Genomic DNA, 16,645 nt, shown 5'->3' with positions numbered 1-16,645 from the left:
TTATCTCTGTAACTCCACGACTTGATGAAGGAGGTGTTTGAGTGGTCCTCCGCCTGCAGAGCTTGGTCCTTCGCGATCTGACAGTGGAAACAGGGGTTCTTGATCGCCAGAAGTCTGCCTGTATCGACGGTTCGCAACGAGATTGACTGTAGAGGCCGTTTGTTCCTGGAGCTCCGCCTTCACCCGAGATTGGTAGCGATTGGAAGCCCTTGATCTCTGCTCCACTCTGATACCACTGGTGCGCAGATCGGACGCAGATAGCTCACGTGGTGAATCCCGGAAGGTCCCCAAGAACAAAGTACTCTACTTTTTAGCACAAAAACCCATGTAAAAGCAAGCACGACATGAGGCAAGAGACAAATTGGGTTCAATCTCCCCCATGCCTTGTGTGAGCGCTTCACAAAGCATGTATTTAATGTATATTTCCGATCTTCATGCTCAATAATAGCCCAATTACAAAAATATGACAAGCTTTTAGCTTTTGAGTTTGCTTTCTACAAAAATAGTAAAATAAAGCTAATGGACGGTGCCCATAGTGTCTGGCATGCCCAATCTCAATGTCCAAATAGAAATAACATATCCAAGCGCATAAGCGCATACAAAATAATAATAAATAATCAATGTCTCTATAGACATAGCAAAATATAGGCGTGGCGCCTATCAAAATATAGTCCAAAGGTTGAAAACCCGCTAGACTCCAATGCTTTCCTCCGCCATTGCTGCTATCTCTACACATCAACTGAAGCATTCACAATCGTTAGTAAAATAACACAATTAAACCGACAAAAGTGAATACCTAGCAGTCTTCAGCTACATAAATAAATCAACTGGTTAGAAATAAATCCTAACCTTAATTTATTACGAGTGCGCACTCTAAACTCATAAACGTTTATTAATTTAATATGCATTTTGCGGAATCACCCGCTATGGAATCACCCATGTACACACTAAATTAATGAAACGCCCGAAAAGGACAGGCGTCCCCATCAACTTCTCGCACAAAGAATCCTCTTTGTGTATGAGCCCCGGTCATCTAAGTTTACGGAATCCACCATAAAACCTCACGGAATCCACCGTGGAATATGCCTCCTGGCATCAACTCACTCCGGCTTTTGCTCAGCCATCCATAGATGGCACCCCTACGGATGCTACTCCGATTAATACTACCTCGGTTGGTACACCAGATGTACAGGGGTCCCCTAGATATGCCTAGGAGCGTGGTCGTAGGTGGAATAAGACCCATCTTAGGCATACCCTAGAGAGGTATGCCTACCTTGTAGATGATAGGTCAGGAGCGATCATCATGAATGATGAGGGGAGGAGGGTGATGGCTTGCATGAGAGAGTTGTGCCAACAAGTTTTTTGGCACAATATCTTCGATCATTGAAAAAACATACCAAAGGGGAGCAAGGACTACATAGTAGCATCCTTGCATGAGGAGTTTCTGGTACCAACCGTAGCAGATAGGTTTTCTACGAGCTGGATGATGGAGTGAATGCATGCGTATATGTCACATAGACGATCAGATGCACGCAAGGCACTCAATAGTGGGACTGCAAAGCCCGAGTGGCTAGATGTGGATGACTGGCACTGGGAGGAGACTACAGATTCTCCAAGACATTGAAGACAACAGCTCAAGGCAGTGAGGGCACGACTAGAGGCTGGAGTGATCCATCATCTTGGGAGTAGTGGCCACAAGACATATCAGGAGGACTTTGTAAGTTTTTCTTTTGTTTTGCTTACTTATTTTTTTGCAATATCCTTTGTACTAACAATCGTGTTTCTAACAATTAGTATTGTGTTTCCTTTGCAACACTCCATTACAAATTGCTATTTGACTAGCCTTGAGACTCGATATGCAAAGAGGCATGGTCTCACTGCATTGATCGACTGATTGTATGGATGCAGCGGCCCTGTAAGTCACTCATCTTTCTTGGTAGTTACCATGTTTAATTAGAATGCATTATTGTATAGTGGACTGATGTGTAGTTGTTTCTTTTTTTGCAAAGTCCCTTCGATGCTCCTTTGCGACAGGACAAGCTTTCGGATGGCGATGATCTATAGCTCGCCCTTGGATCCCTGGAGCTCAAACACCCTTCTTTTTTGGTCACGTGATCTGTGTAGACATTTTCTATGTAGTAGTGATATCTTGCCATGATTGTACCAATCGCTTTCATTATGCCAACTTGTTATATGTGGTAGGGCAACTTGTTGCCCTGCCACAAATTTTTCTTTTCTTGTTACCGTCGCTATTAGCGTCACAAATTTACTGCACGCATTGTTATTAGCGTCATTATTAGCGTTATTATCAGTGTCGTTCTTTGCATCGGTATCAACGTTGCATTTGCGACGCGTCGTTATTGGCGTTGTTATTTGCGACGGTGATGTTGACACAAATAGCAACCTGATAATGACGCTAATACTGACTATTCTATGGCATCGCCAATAACGACACTTTTTACGACGACGGGGGTAAATTTATTTATTTATATTTTCATCGCTTTTAACGTCGGTATAAGGCCTATATCTTGTAGTGATTTTTGTTACTATCTTCTGCTATTGGATTGAACAAATTTAACATCGGTATGTAGAAAACTAGAACATGCCACTGATTTAACATCGTAGAAAGTTCATATGATTTTGTTCAATAAATCTACATAGTTTAATGACTTAAACCATTATGAATAGAAGGATTTGAACCTTCATGACTAAAGCCAGTAGAACCTAAACCTAGCGTGTCTACCAATTTCACCATATCCATAGGCTATCTATGCAATAATAGCTAATAAAAACCTAAACTTTTTTTCATTAGTTAAGACCAGACAAAAAAAAGTTAATATATCATCCCACACGCTAGTGCTGCCAGAAAAGTTAAAATACTATCTCAATCTCCTTGACTGACTCGTTTATTAGCCCATTAAGAAAGAAATTACTATGTAAGCCTTTAGAAAATATTACTTCATTCATAAATGACACAAAGCACTCTTAGGAGTAAAGGATAACTCCATGAGAATGCCAACTTATTTGTAAGCAGCATAATTGTGAATGGAGAAGGATTTGAATTTTTGGTCTTTTTACAAATACCTTGATTTTCAAGATCGCTCATACATCCATTCCTTGTATTTCGCTAAATCTTGCACTTAAAATTGGCCATAATTGACTATGCTATCAGAAAATCATTCTAATGAAAGTATATAGAAACAAACTTTAAAGAAAAAAAAAAGTGTTTTGTCAATCGAATCAAATCCTTTCCTTTTTAATCAAGAATTTGTTTTCCTCATTTAAAAATTCTTCTAGATAAGTTTTATTTCATTGCATTCTCCCATCTCAAAGCATCCCTGTGGTGAGTGACTTTCACGAAACCCCCCCCGCGCTCGAATCCCATGCGAGGGAGGGGGTTCATGAAAGTCACTTGCCGTAGGGACGCTTTGAGATGGGAGAATGCAATGAAATAAAACTTATTCAAAAGAATTTTTGAATGAGAACAAAAAATCTTAATTAAAAATATAGGCAAGATACAAGTTCATAGATTTTGAATTGAGAGAGAAGAGAAGAAGGTGGAATGTCGTGATTTGCAGAAAGATCTTCAAGGAAGGTGAGGAGCATCAAGCACGAACTCAAGCCAATCTTTATAGCAACTCACAATGACAAAAAATTTGATGTAGGGAAGGGGTTTAAATCTCGTCCTCAAGGCTTCTCTTCAAAATTCGATGGCGGTCTTCAAAGAAGGCGAGGGATACAAGCTCAATCTCTAGCCTTACACACCTGATTCCTTGATTTCTAACCACTAGAGTCTTTCTTATATAGATTTTCCTCCTCTTCTTTTTACGTTGTGTTTTTAGCTTTTCCCAACAAAGCCTTAGGCTTTTTATGCCATAAGCTTTCTTAAAAGCTACATTTAACTCATTGCTAAAAACTTAACGCAATAATACCTTTTAAGGCTACTATGCAAAAGGTGCCATTTTGTTTTCTTCATCGTAAAGAAATCTTGGCGTCATGTTTGCCAGTGCATTAGTGCTTCTGTGGCACCCAAGCTCACATTAGCTATTGATTATGATTATGATTTCCTTAGTCCCTAGAAGGTACAACCTTCTCGATGAGTAATTAATCTGTGACCCAGACTACCATCTTAGCTCTCATACCACCATTAGAATATGTTGTCATCTTCTTGTTGCCACCTTCAAAGACTTCGTCTTCTTTTCAATTCTTTGCTTAATTCTAATTCAATTTGATACATCTTCAATCATGGCTATCCTGCTTATCAATGCCACCATAGCTGCTTTGTCATGTCTGGGGCTCCACACTATGGCCAACAATGGTGACCCTAGTGCAGTCAACAATGATAGTTTGGCATTGTCCAGAAATGGTGGTCCACAGGCTCCACCTCCCACTACTCCTCCAACTAATAATACAGGTTCTCCAACACATAAGAAGTGAAGATGGAGACCAAGCACAGCTCCGCTACATGAGATAAGGAAATTCTAGAAGAGTGCCAACTTGATTATTCCTAAGGCACCATTCTCTAGGTTGATGCGAGAAACAAGGAACCAGGCAAGGAATGTGGGGCGATGGTCAAGCCAAGCCTTGCTTGCTCTCCAAAAAGCAGTTGAAAGTTACTTGATTGATCTAATGAGTGATTATCAACATTTAGAAATTCATGCCTAAGGTATCACTATTAAGCCCATATATATGGTTCTTATTCGTAGGATCCACAACAACAAGGATGCATTTAATCTTAATGTCAAGAATATGCTTTGAGAAGCTACCTTGTAATTGGATCTATGTTTTTAGCTCAGGTTTAGTTGTAGATTGTAAGGAGCTTAGTTTTGGGTTATCTTTCCAATAGACCTTCAAGTATTTGATAGTAGTGGCTTGCAAAATGGAGCTAAATTTTTCCTAGATCTAGTTGTACTTGGTGCGATGCATTATCTATCAAGTATTTCATGGTTTCGTAATGCTAAATCCGATATGTGATATTCTATTTTGACCATGATTTGCATTGTGCATATTTTCAAGTTTCCAAATTTGTAAGTTGTTTCATTGAGAATAAATTTAATGCACAATCATGCACACATTAGTGATCAGTTGTATGTGGGTCGATGCACTATATCTTTATTGTATTTAGTAGTTTGGCAACACTATATTCGACATGAGATATTCCATTTTACCCATGACTTATTTTTTGTGCATTTTTAAGTTTTCAATGTTTCATGTAGTTTAATTGACAACACATTTAAGATGTAGATGTGCACACTTGGTGGTGAGTTTTTTTGTTATATAAGTGAAGTATAGTCCTGTTGAACCATCAATTTTATAATTCAGAATCTGGTGTAACTTCACCCACATGCCGGGCATCATAAGAACTCATGGATATTAAAAAATTGGCCCAATCAAAAGCCTCTCAAACACTTGTCCTGAGGCTCGCGTCTGGGGGATTCAGGGCCCCATACGTGATGTCCAATAAAATTTGCACGGGGGTTCATGAAAGTCACTCGCCACAAAGGGATGCTTTGTGATGGGAGAACTAAACGTAAAATAATTATCCAAAAGAATTTAAGATTCCAGACGAATGAGAAGACAAATTTTTTTATTAAAGATATAGACATGATACAAGATCAAAAGACTCTTGGTCAAAGGAAAAGTTAAAGGATAGATCTCGGGGAAGTCAAGTTCGAATTCTCAGTTTGCACAAGAGAAGAGAAGAAGGTGGAATGTCCGGATTTAAGGAAAGATCTTCAAGGAAGGCGAGGAGCACCAAGCTCAAACTCAAGCCACTCTTGTAGACTTTAATGATAAGAACTTCGAAGAGAGCAAGGAGCTCATAGATCAACTCAAAACCACTCCATAGAACTTGATGACAATCTTCAAAGTAGGCAACAACCTTAAAGCTCAAACTCTAGAGCCTCACTCCTATGCGATTTGATGGCGAAAACTTTAATGTAGGTGAGGGGCTCAATGCTAAACCTCAAGCCACTCTCTTCAAACTTGTTGGCAAAGCTTGGAAGAGGCAAGGAGCTTAAAGCTCAACTCAAAAGCCTCTCATGTGTGGTCTTCATGGAGAGATCAAGGAGGGTGACAAGGCAAGGCTCTTCTAGTGCCTTCTTTTATAGTTTTTCTCTCACGTTGGGTTTTCTTCTAAAAAGCTTTAAGCTTTAGAGTTTTTGGCTTTTCAAAAGTTAAACACCTTACAACTTTTCTTTTCTCCTTATACCCTTTATGTTTACGAAAAGCCAAAAGCTTTTTAAGTTTATTTAAGCTTAAGCTTATGATAGCTTTTTAAGCCTTCACTCTCGTCCGCCACCCCTCCTCGGCAATCAATCCGTACAGTGATCTCCTACCCGACTTTAATTAGCCGCTCTAAAATAACCACACCACATAATATGTCCAAGTTAGTTGCTAGTAGATATCCTTCTCTGCCATTGGGTAGTGTCACAAAGTAGCCCACGGGCATCAGATCCTTGATAATGCCTTGCATGGTACCACGGTCACCTTTCTATAAGCACTTAGCTGGGTCCAAGTGCTTGACGTTGAGCTTGGGAAATAGGCTCTCTTATGATAAATCATTTCTGAGATGGAAAATATGATCAGAAACCAGACATTGACTCAGTCACCATTAATGACGTCATGTCTGCGTTTCAGAACGCCATCATCATTCGGACCATTCGTCATCTCTGCCTCATCAAACTCGACGTCCATCTTCACATTGTCATCTTGCATGTGGAATATACCTTGTGTTCTGTTGATCAGCCGTCCGCCCTCACCCTGCGATTCCTCCCGGCTCTCAAGAAACATTTCATTCCAATATTCCAGAAATTTTACAACCCGTCTTCCAGATGCAAATTGAAACCTCAACAAGCCACTGAGAATTTTCCACCTAGCTTCATCATGATCCATGATTCCAGCATATGTAGTTAAGACAATGTAACCAAACTATCTTGAAAGAAGAAGTCGTGCTGTCCAAGCTTCCAGCTCACCGACTCCGACATCGTAGCGAGGGCTGATATCCCCATATTTGTTATATCTCCCATTTAACTCAACAACAATTTTTCCAGATCGGTGGTCCTCTACCAACTCAAACTCCCCAATGTAACCAAACTTTTGCATGACTATCAGAAACTTGATGATGACTTTCTAAGAAGGCTTAATGAGAACCTGCCTCTTGCCACGCTCCTCCGCATTGTACATGTTCTTCAAGGCATCATTCAGCACGCTGATCCTCACCATGGATGAAGCAACCTGCCCAGTAACAGAGCTGTAACAAAAGCAAGCTTGAAGTATTTCTCAGCATTCACTTTTGTAAGAACAATTGGCTGAGTGCTTTATCGTGACATCTGCGTTACTTGGCCATTTCCAATTCAATTGAATTTGATGCCTTTATGGAACAATCTCTGAGGAAGACTTCTTACCAGACTTTTCTTTCCCCATATTGTAAACAATAGCATGCTTCTTTGTAGGCTCACTTCCTGGGCATCAAAGAGATGGTGCTACCAAGCTTCTTTGAGCCAGTTTTCTTGTCATGCCACTTTTGGCTAGAATGTCCTTTGCTCATGTGGTGATGCTTATGTGACCTAGATTGCCTCTTGGAAGTGCTATCTGATCGATAGTTAGCCCTTGGCCAAACAAAACTTGGAGGTCGTAGGATGATATAAGGGGTTGGACTACTTTTGCATGCAAAAAGCTGGGTATCCTCAATGTATTTATCCATAATAGCATCCATAATCTTTTCCCGGTTGAAGAGCTACATACTCAATATAGCGAGCTTGTTTAGTCTTCCTTGAGATCATGGGCACAATTTCATCAAATACCTTCCCCACACTCAATCAATCTTAAACTCTTCTCCATGGGGTGAAACCCCGATAAAGAGGGACCGTTGTGGACGCACATTGCCTTTGTGTCTATGAGGCTCTTTTTCCATTGCCCTTTTCACTATTTCAGAGTGTGTGAATTTACCTAATTTAGAAGTTCCCATTGTACTGCAAACATACATAAGTGCATCCAAAATGACATCTTGCAGCTGCATTCTTTGAAAACCATGAGCACCTCATCATTAAGACCATGTTCAGCATATGCTGTGTCCAATGCATTCCACAAACTTTCAATTTTCATATGAATCTTATCAAACACTTGCCATGCTTCCACAAGCAATCTGCATTTACCATACATGTCCACAAGTGTGTTGGCCACAAAAAGCTCTCTTTCTGAACCCCATTTTGATTGTTTCAGCATGTAAAAGATGACCCGACTCTTAATCTTTTGTAATGCTAATATCTTTTAAGCACAATAGAAATGTGATAGTATCAGGATAATCCAAAGTCACTTTGCAGCAGTGGTGGACGTGCGGTGTCACGACAGCAAGACTAGATTTCGGGCCATAGACATGAGCCTCCGAACATGTGTCCCAAAGGCTTCTAATGGGGCCAAATTTTTTTTGGGTGGTTGATGTGTCCTAGAGAGGAGTCCACAGGTAAAATTTCCCATCAATCGAAACATTGGTCATATTTTTCAGAAGCCTCGATACATTAATTCAAGTTTAAGGGTTTTTAAAAAGTTTGGCTATTAGTTTAAAGTTTCACCTCATTTTACACATTTGAATTTTGAGTTTTGAGTTTTCTCTCCCAGAAGACATGGCACACACCAAGCAAGCAACTTGGAGATAGTAGCCCCTAGAAATCCCATGCATAGGCCACCTCCCCAGTTCCACCACCACACCAGCATCGCAACGGTTGAGGCCAAGCACATTGGCTCTTTGCAAGATCTACCATTACCAAAAGACCACACACCTCCTCATATCCAAGGCTCCATTCTAGAAGTTTCTACGGGAGATTATGGATGCCATACTAATTAAGAATAGAAGGAGACACTTCAGAGATGGATCACACTTGCAACAACCTTGTTGGATTGTCCAGGACCTCCTTGCACTACAAGAAGCTATCAAAGCTTACCTCATTGACTTGTTCGGAGACTTGGTCTATGTAGCGTTGCATACAAGGAGAGCCATCATCACCAATAGGGATTTGCGTATATTGAGATTCTTATGGTGATGGAAGGATAGTCCTTAAAGAGATCAAAGACAATAGAGGTGTACTACTTAAACATATGTGAAATGTAGCTTCTAAAGAGGTTTTGTAAAGCCTTGGTTATAATGGATCCCATGTAAAATGTTATGAATATGAATACAAAATTTTTGGCACGTCTAATTTTTGTTTATTCACTTGTTATTTGTTTTATTTATGTCTTCGAGTTATTTTTACATGCGTTCAAACGAATATATGTTGCACACGAATTCGATAAAGCACTGCATACTAAATTTAGGATACGAATCACATTGCATATAAATCCAAGAAATAAACATAATATTCAAGTAAAAAACAATAATAAATGACATGTATGACAAAAATTACATTGCATGCAAATCCAACAAACATCGATTTTCATTACTTCAAGAGAATATTACTGCTGAGAGAGAGAGAGAGTACGAGAGAGATACACAAGACATGCTCCCAAAGAATGATTCATATTGATGTAGAGTTAGTATATATAGGTGAGACCCAAGTCAAGTGAGAGATGATATATATAGTTGTAACATCCCCACTCAAACAAAGGTCTCTGGCTGCGAGTGAAAAAAAACCCTTGGGGAGAACAAGGGAAAAACCCGAGCCCCTACACATACCTACGATACAAAAATAATTTACTATAAAGTTTTCTTGAATACAATGATACATGCCTCAACCAGTGAGACAAGAACTTGGAACAATACCAAGTGCATATCTTAATGAGCTAAAGCCAGCTTCACTAAGAGCTTTTGTGAAGATGTCTGCAACCATTTGATCACTAGGACAATGCTCCACCATAATGGAACCTTTCTTGACTTCATGTCGAACATAATGATAATGAATAGCAATATGCTTTGATTTACTATGTTGTATATAGTCTTTGGTAAGACTAATAGCACTTTGGTTATCGCATCGAAGAGGTGTACTAGATGATGAAGGATGTCCCAAATCTGCAAGTAGTTGTCGAAGCCAAACTAGCTCGCGAGCTACTAATGATGCAGCAACATATTCAGCTTCAGTTGTAGAAACCGCAACACATCGTTGTTTCTTGCTAGACCAAGAAACCAAACATCCATTTACAAAGAAACATTTCCCACTTGTAGATCGCATGGATAAGTGTGAACTTCCCCAATCAGCATCTGTATATCCAATAAGGTCAAGAGAAGTTGAAGAATATAAAGAAGAATCCTCTCGACGACGATAAATAAGACCAAATTCCTTAGTACCCTTGAGGTACTTAAGAATACGTTTTGCAGCACTCCAATGAATAGTGGAAGGGGAAGAAAGATACTGTCCCAAAAAGTTAGCTGCAAATAAAATATCTGGTCTTGTGTTTAAACCAATAAATTGAAGACAACCAACAAGATTAGTAAAAGGTTGATGAATGGCTGATTCTTCATTGTGTGTTGTAGATGTACCCTTGGTAGAGCTTGAAAGAATGGGAGTGTTGGCAGAGTGCGCATTTGTCAACCCAAACTTCTTAACAATATCATTAATAAACTTTGTCTGGCGAAGAAGAAGAATGCCTTGTTGTCGGTGTTGTTGAACTTGAATACCCAAACAAGAATGTATCTCACCAAGATCCACCATTTTAAATGCAGTCAATAAAAGCTTCTTCATAGCATCCAAGAAAGCAATATTATTTGACATAAGAATAGTATCATCAACATATAGAGCAAGAATAATAAAATATTTGTCCTCCCTTTTGATGTAAATATTTGGATCAGCAAAACATGCAACAAAACCTTTATATGTGAGGAACTGATCAATCTTAATATACCAAGCACGAGAGGCTTGCTTCAATCCATATAATGCACGATGAAGCTGGCATACAAGATGCTCCTTTCCTGCAATCATAAAACCTTCAGGTTGCTCCATATAGATTTCTTCTTCAAGATCTCCATTGAGAAAAGCTGTTTTAACATCCATTTGGTGAATTTCTAGATCAAATAGTGTTGTAAAAGCCAAAATCATATGAACAGTTGTGGAGTGCACGACGGGAGAAAATGTTTCTTGATAATCTACTCCTGCAATCTGTGAGTAACCTTTTGCAACAAGTCGTGCTTTGAACTTATCAAACGAGCCATCAGCTTTGGTCTTGGTTTTATAAACCCATTTACATTTGATAGGAACACGATTTGGGGGGAGTTCAGTAAGAATCCATGTACCTTTGGAGATTAAAGAATCGTACTCAGCTTGCATAGCTTCTTGCCATCGATCCCTTTGAGACGAATTCATAGCTTCCATATATGATATTGGATCCTCTTGGATAGACATAGCATCATCAAAGACATCATATTCAATAGTCTTCTTTGGAGGTGAAGGAGGTTTATGATCATCAGAATTAGTAGAATCACAAAGCAAGTAAGGAAATGCACTAAGCAAAGACTGTGTATCATCTGAAACATCTGACAACCATGTGCCATCCATAGTCTTCTCATCAAATATAGCATCACGACTAATGATAACCTTTTGAGAAGAAGGTTCATAAAATTTTTAACCTTTGGAATGATCTGAATAACCAAGAAAAATAACCTTCAAACCTGGAGGATCCAACTTATGTCGAGTGTCCTTGGGCACATGAATATAAGCAATGCAGCCAAATGTGCGAAAGTGAGAGACTGAAGGTGTCTTCCCTGTCCAAATTGTTATAGGAATTTTACCAGCAGGCGCAGTAGTTGGAAGATGATTTTGAATAAAAACAGCTGTTAGAAGTGCTTCAGTCCAAAACTTTCGAGACAAACCAGAGTGTATAAGCATGCAACGTATAGCATTAAGAATCGTGCGGTTTTTGCGCTCGGCAACACCATTTTGCTGAGGAGAATAAGGAACTGTAAACTCATGATGAATACCTTGATCCTTACAGAAGTCATCAAATAGATTGGATACATATTCACCGCCGTTGTCACTGTGAAGCGTCTTTATAGAGAATCCAGTTTGAAGCTCCACACTTATCTTGTATTGTTTAAATATAGGTAAAGCCTCAGACTTATGTCGAAGAAGATAAACATGTGTATACCATGAGAAATCATCAATGAAAGTTATAAAATATCGATATTGAGACTTTGAGGCAGGAAAAGGACCACAAATATCGGTATGAACCAAATCCAAGAGAGCACATGAATGTGATGAAGTAGAAGTGTGGAAAGGCAAATGATGGTGTTTTCCAAGTGCACAATACTCACATATTCCCATACGTGGATGAGATTTAAGATCCATACCTTGCACAAGACCATGACGATGAAGATCAAGAATTTTGGCAGAATCGCAGTGTGCAAATCGTTGATGCCATAATTTGCAATCTGCATCTCCAGGGGCAGTAACAACATTTGCAACTGTATCGTTCAATGATAGCTCAAATAGATTACCATGTCGAGGAGCCACTGCTATAGTATGCCCGTCTTTCTCTATACGACATTGATTATGATCAAAGCCAACAAACAAACCAAGATCAACTAGACGAGCAACAGAAAGAAGATTTCTTTGCAAATCTGGAACATGAAGAACTCCTCTTAATATTCTAGTGGATGAAACAGTCCCCAGATATAAATCACCCACTCCTTTGACTTGACAAGTCGTATCATCCGCAAGGTAAACAAACTTCTTGACAGGAAGAGAATCATAATTGTGAAGCCACTGCGATTGATATGTCATGTTTCCAGTGGCACCTGAATCAACGATGAATAGAGAACCATCATGAACATGAAGTACCTTTTCTGGAGAGATATCATAATGGACGAAATTGAGCTCCTGATGAGTATGATCATCATCAGTTGAAGTTTGTTGAACAATATAAGCTCGAGAATGTTCTTAATCATATCTTCGTTTATAACAATGACGAGATGGATGATCTGTATGTGCACAATAATCACAAGGAGGAAAAATTTTGGACGAGCGAGGTTGCTTTGTAGTAACTCCATGCTCCTCATCATATTGACATGCCCAGCAATCAGAAGCCACATGACCTTTCTTATCACAGTAAGAACAATGTTTGTCAGGATAAGCAAGACGAGAAGATTTACTACCTATATTAGAGCGTCCACCCTGCTGAAAACGTGAAGCAGGACGCTTGCGAGCAACAAAAGCAGCATCAAAATCCCTTTGTTCGCGAGTGACTAAAATAGCATCAGATTTTTCCAAATGATGCTCATGACGTTGAGAATACATGCTTTATCAAAGTGGATATCATCCTTGTTAGACAAAATAGTGATGATATTGTCATATAAAGGATCTTTGATGGTATGAAGAAGTTGAATAACAATTTGATTTTTAGCAACAGGAGCGCCGGTAGCACCGAGCTGATTGATAATGTCTTTAAAAGCCTCGATATGAGAGTGCATAGAAGTACCAATCTTATATTGAAGATTCTTCAAACAAGTTTGGAGATATAAAATTTCGGTGACCGATTTCTTCTCAAACGTTGAGATAAGATACTCCCAAATAGCATGAGAGGTTTCCAGATGAAAGACATCCAACATTAAGAAAAGTGTTCTTTCGGTCGAGGAAAGAACGTGAACGATAATAAAACATCGCTAAAAATAGCAAGATGTTTGCTTGTCGTAATCAACATCATTAACGAAGACGACCGATTAATAAACTGTAATTGGGGATTAATGAACTGTAATTAGAAATACAGTTTTAAATAAAGAATCGCAGATTCGAGCATAATTGCTATCTTGAATCCTGAACTGTCATAACTTTTGATCCAGAACTCCGATTGACAAGCGGTTTTGACAGGATTCGAGACAAAACTAACTAATACTTCTAATTTGAACAAGTTCATGTATCAAATCATCACTTGTGCAAAGAATTCAATCAAGTATAAACAATGAAACAACTTGTCTTCCTTGTTGTTGCTACACATCCATAGCTCTGATACCATGTTGAGAGAGAGAGAGAGTACGAGAGAGATACACAAGACATGCTCCCAAAGAATGATTCATATTGATGTAGAGTTAGTATATATAGGTAAGACCCAAGTCAAGTGAGAGATGATATATATAGTTGTAACAATTACAAAGTGCATTACATTACTGATGAGATATCATTTGGCAAGTACATCTACTCTCTCTTAGGCTTCTTCCAACCAGACTCCCCATGGTCAGAGGTATTCTTGATCATAGGTAGCAATACATGTTTTCCTAGTAATTCCTGCTTAATGACATTCGGGTTCAGAGCACGATCAACCATGCAACGTGCCACCACGGAAAAAAGTGGCCCATACTTGGTACTAGAGAATAAGTATAGTGTTAAATGTCAAAGCAACACTACTTTCTCCAAGCTGGAGTTGATTGGGATGATCTTGAGGGGCCCACCCTTCGTTAGTACCCTCAATTTTAGAAATTTCTTAGCCAAACGCCTGAGAGCATGTCTTATGAAATACAATAATGTCGCTCACAAGTTGGCTAATGTACTCCTTCAACGCTGAGTCCCGCACCCTTCCTTGGTTACTAGATTGGCCACCTAGCCTAGATGAAAACTCATCTATATAGACAATGTCCTGCATCACACAAGTTTAGTGTCAGACTCAATATGCATGGAGTGTGCTGAAGATATATACACCAAATTTGGACGCAAATTTACGAGTAGGGCATCTAGGGCATCGAGACCCTCGGTGTCAATTTTTGTCAAGACCGGGCCCCTAGAGTAGCCATGGCCGAAGGATCGCGTCTCAGGGACATGAATCTACACACTCAGGGTCCGGATGCCCTAGAGGCCCTATTGGTGAAGTTACATGCAAATCCAAGAACATTACCTTCTACGCATCATCTATTTGTTGCTATTGTAATGGAGCATCCAGGTTTGCTCCTGCAACTGGGCCACCCTTGCCTCTCTCCTAAGAAGGTACTGTGTAGTCGGGTGTCAGGGACTATAAAGTCTTTCTTGCAATCACCTAAACTCCTCATCAGAGATCTCATACTATGGCGTCACATCCTCAATTTAGTCTTGGATGCTCAAAATGGCAAACATGTCATTGATGCTCGTGCCATCATATCGAGCCACCTCATCAACATGTGATGGGGCATCATGTATATCAAAGTCTATGAAATAATTAGGTGCATCACACACCATGATGCACTATAGTTCTTCTTCTCTTAGCTCCAAAATTTCTAATATATCCTGCATGACTGGAGATTCCATCCCCTCGATAGTGATAGCATGGAGAGAACTGAGGAGTGACTCATCGCTCATTGGTGTCTCATCATGGCAGGGAGGTGGGTGCAAAATGACTAAGCTTTGTGCTGCCTCTATGCTCCGATCAAGAGTGATCTCCTCACACTCCCTCTTGAAATACTCTTGTTGTGGCCAAGAGGATGTTTCAATGCCTTTGTCACTGTCCTCTTACACCTTAGTGCACAAAATATATATGGCAAATGCTGCATTACGCTCGATGAGATCCATTGTGGTGTGGTCCTGGGACAAGGTGGGCTCTGCTCTAGCGAAGAGGTGTTGCCCCACATGCACCAGGGCTCAATTTATCACCTTTGCATAGCTCAATTCAGCACGTAAACTATAGAAGAAATCTATGGGGACCCACCTAAGAGCAACGCCCGAAATAGAGCAAGTGAGAGGGTGTTTTGCCGCATCACAAAATGATGCCACTATACTAAAGCTAGGGTCTACGGTGGAAAGCAAGCTCTCTAGACTCAAAGCCATGCAAAACCTAGGGTATATATGGCCTCCTATGTGCGTGTAGTGTGTGGAGCTAATCCATGCAGTGATGGTGGGAATGGCAGCCATGGCACACAAAGAGAGAATGAAGGATAGCACAATTGTACAGAAGTAGAGAATGAATGTGAAAATAAGTTTGGAGTTATAGTTGTTATGTATCTAGGGTTTTAAATAAAGGTTTTTATAGAAAATTTAACCCTAAAGTTTCAAATTAAAAATCTTATATTTGTTTCTTTATTTCAATACTTTAAAGTCATCATTAAAATTACTCATACACACAAACACTTCTTTCTACATTATTATATCCTCGAATATGCTTGGATCACTGAGTATATTTAAGTTTAACTAGGGAAAATATAGACAATTTTTAAGAAAAGAAATTTAAAAGACCTTCAAAATTTCTTTGGATCCAATTTAATATTTAAATTTAAGAAATGAGTAGAAGATATGAGATACAATTTATCATTATTCAAAGACAATATTCCATAGATTATAGAACTCCAACCTATAATAGAATTATGATTTTAACCAGCACGATGATTGATTAATTACAGTATGTATTATCGCACGCTTGGATCACAATAAACTAAGATTATCAAAATTGAAAGTACTCAGAAGTTTAATAAAATTTTGTATTGGTTTTTTATTAAAATAATTTACAAGGATTCCACTATCTCAAGGATATGTGGAGAAGCACATTGTTTACATGTCATGGATTGCTCACTAGGAATCTAGACTTTTCTATTATCTAACTTGAAATAGAAGTTGCAGAGGGGCTCATTGGACATTAATTGAATTTCTTATCTCAGAAAAGAAATAGGTCAATGACTCTCTGTGTTGACCACAAAAGGATTATGACCATTCCACAAGATAACCACATCTATGAGAGCTGTATATGTCTCATCTCAGGTATCTTAATC

The 16,645-nt window shown here is 39.2% G+C and overlaps 1 pseudogene; it reads right to left on the bottom strand.

Moving 5' to 3' along the window:
* Positions 1-6,603: 6,603 nt before the first annotated feature.
* Positions 6,604-7,224, bottom strand: LOC148013469 (small ribosomal subunit protein uS8z/uS8w pseudogene; annotated as a pseudogene).
* Between the last annotated feature and the right edge of the window lie 9,421 nt (positions 7,225-16,645).

The sequence above is a fragment of the Lygodium microphyllum genome, chromosome 26 (assembly GCF_053477565.2).
Source record: "Lygodium microphyllum isolate KBCC chromosome 26, Lygodium_microphyllum_v1.1.10, whole genome shotgun sequence".
NCBI classification, from domain to species: domain Eukaryota; kingdom Viridiplantae; phylum Streptophyta; class Polypodiopsida; order Schizaeales; family Lygodiaceae; genus Lygodium; species Lygodium microphyllum.
Note: the sequence above shows the minus strand (reverse complement) of the source record. Positions and strands in the feature narration are given on the sequence as shown.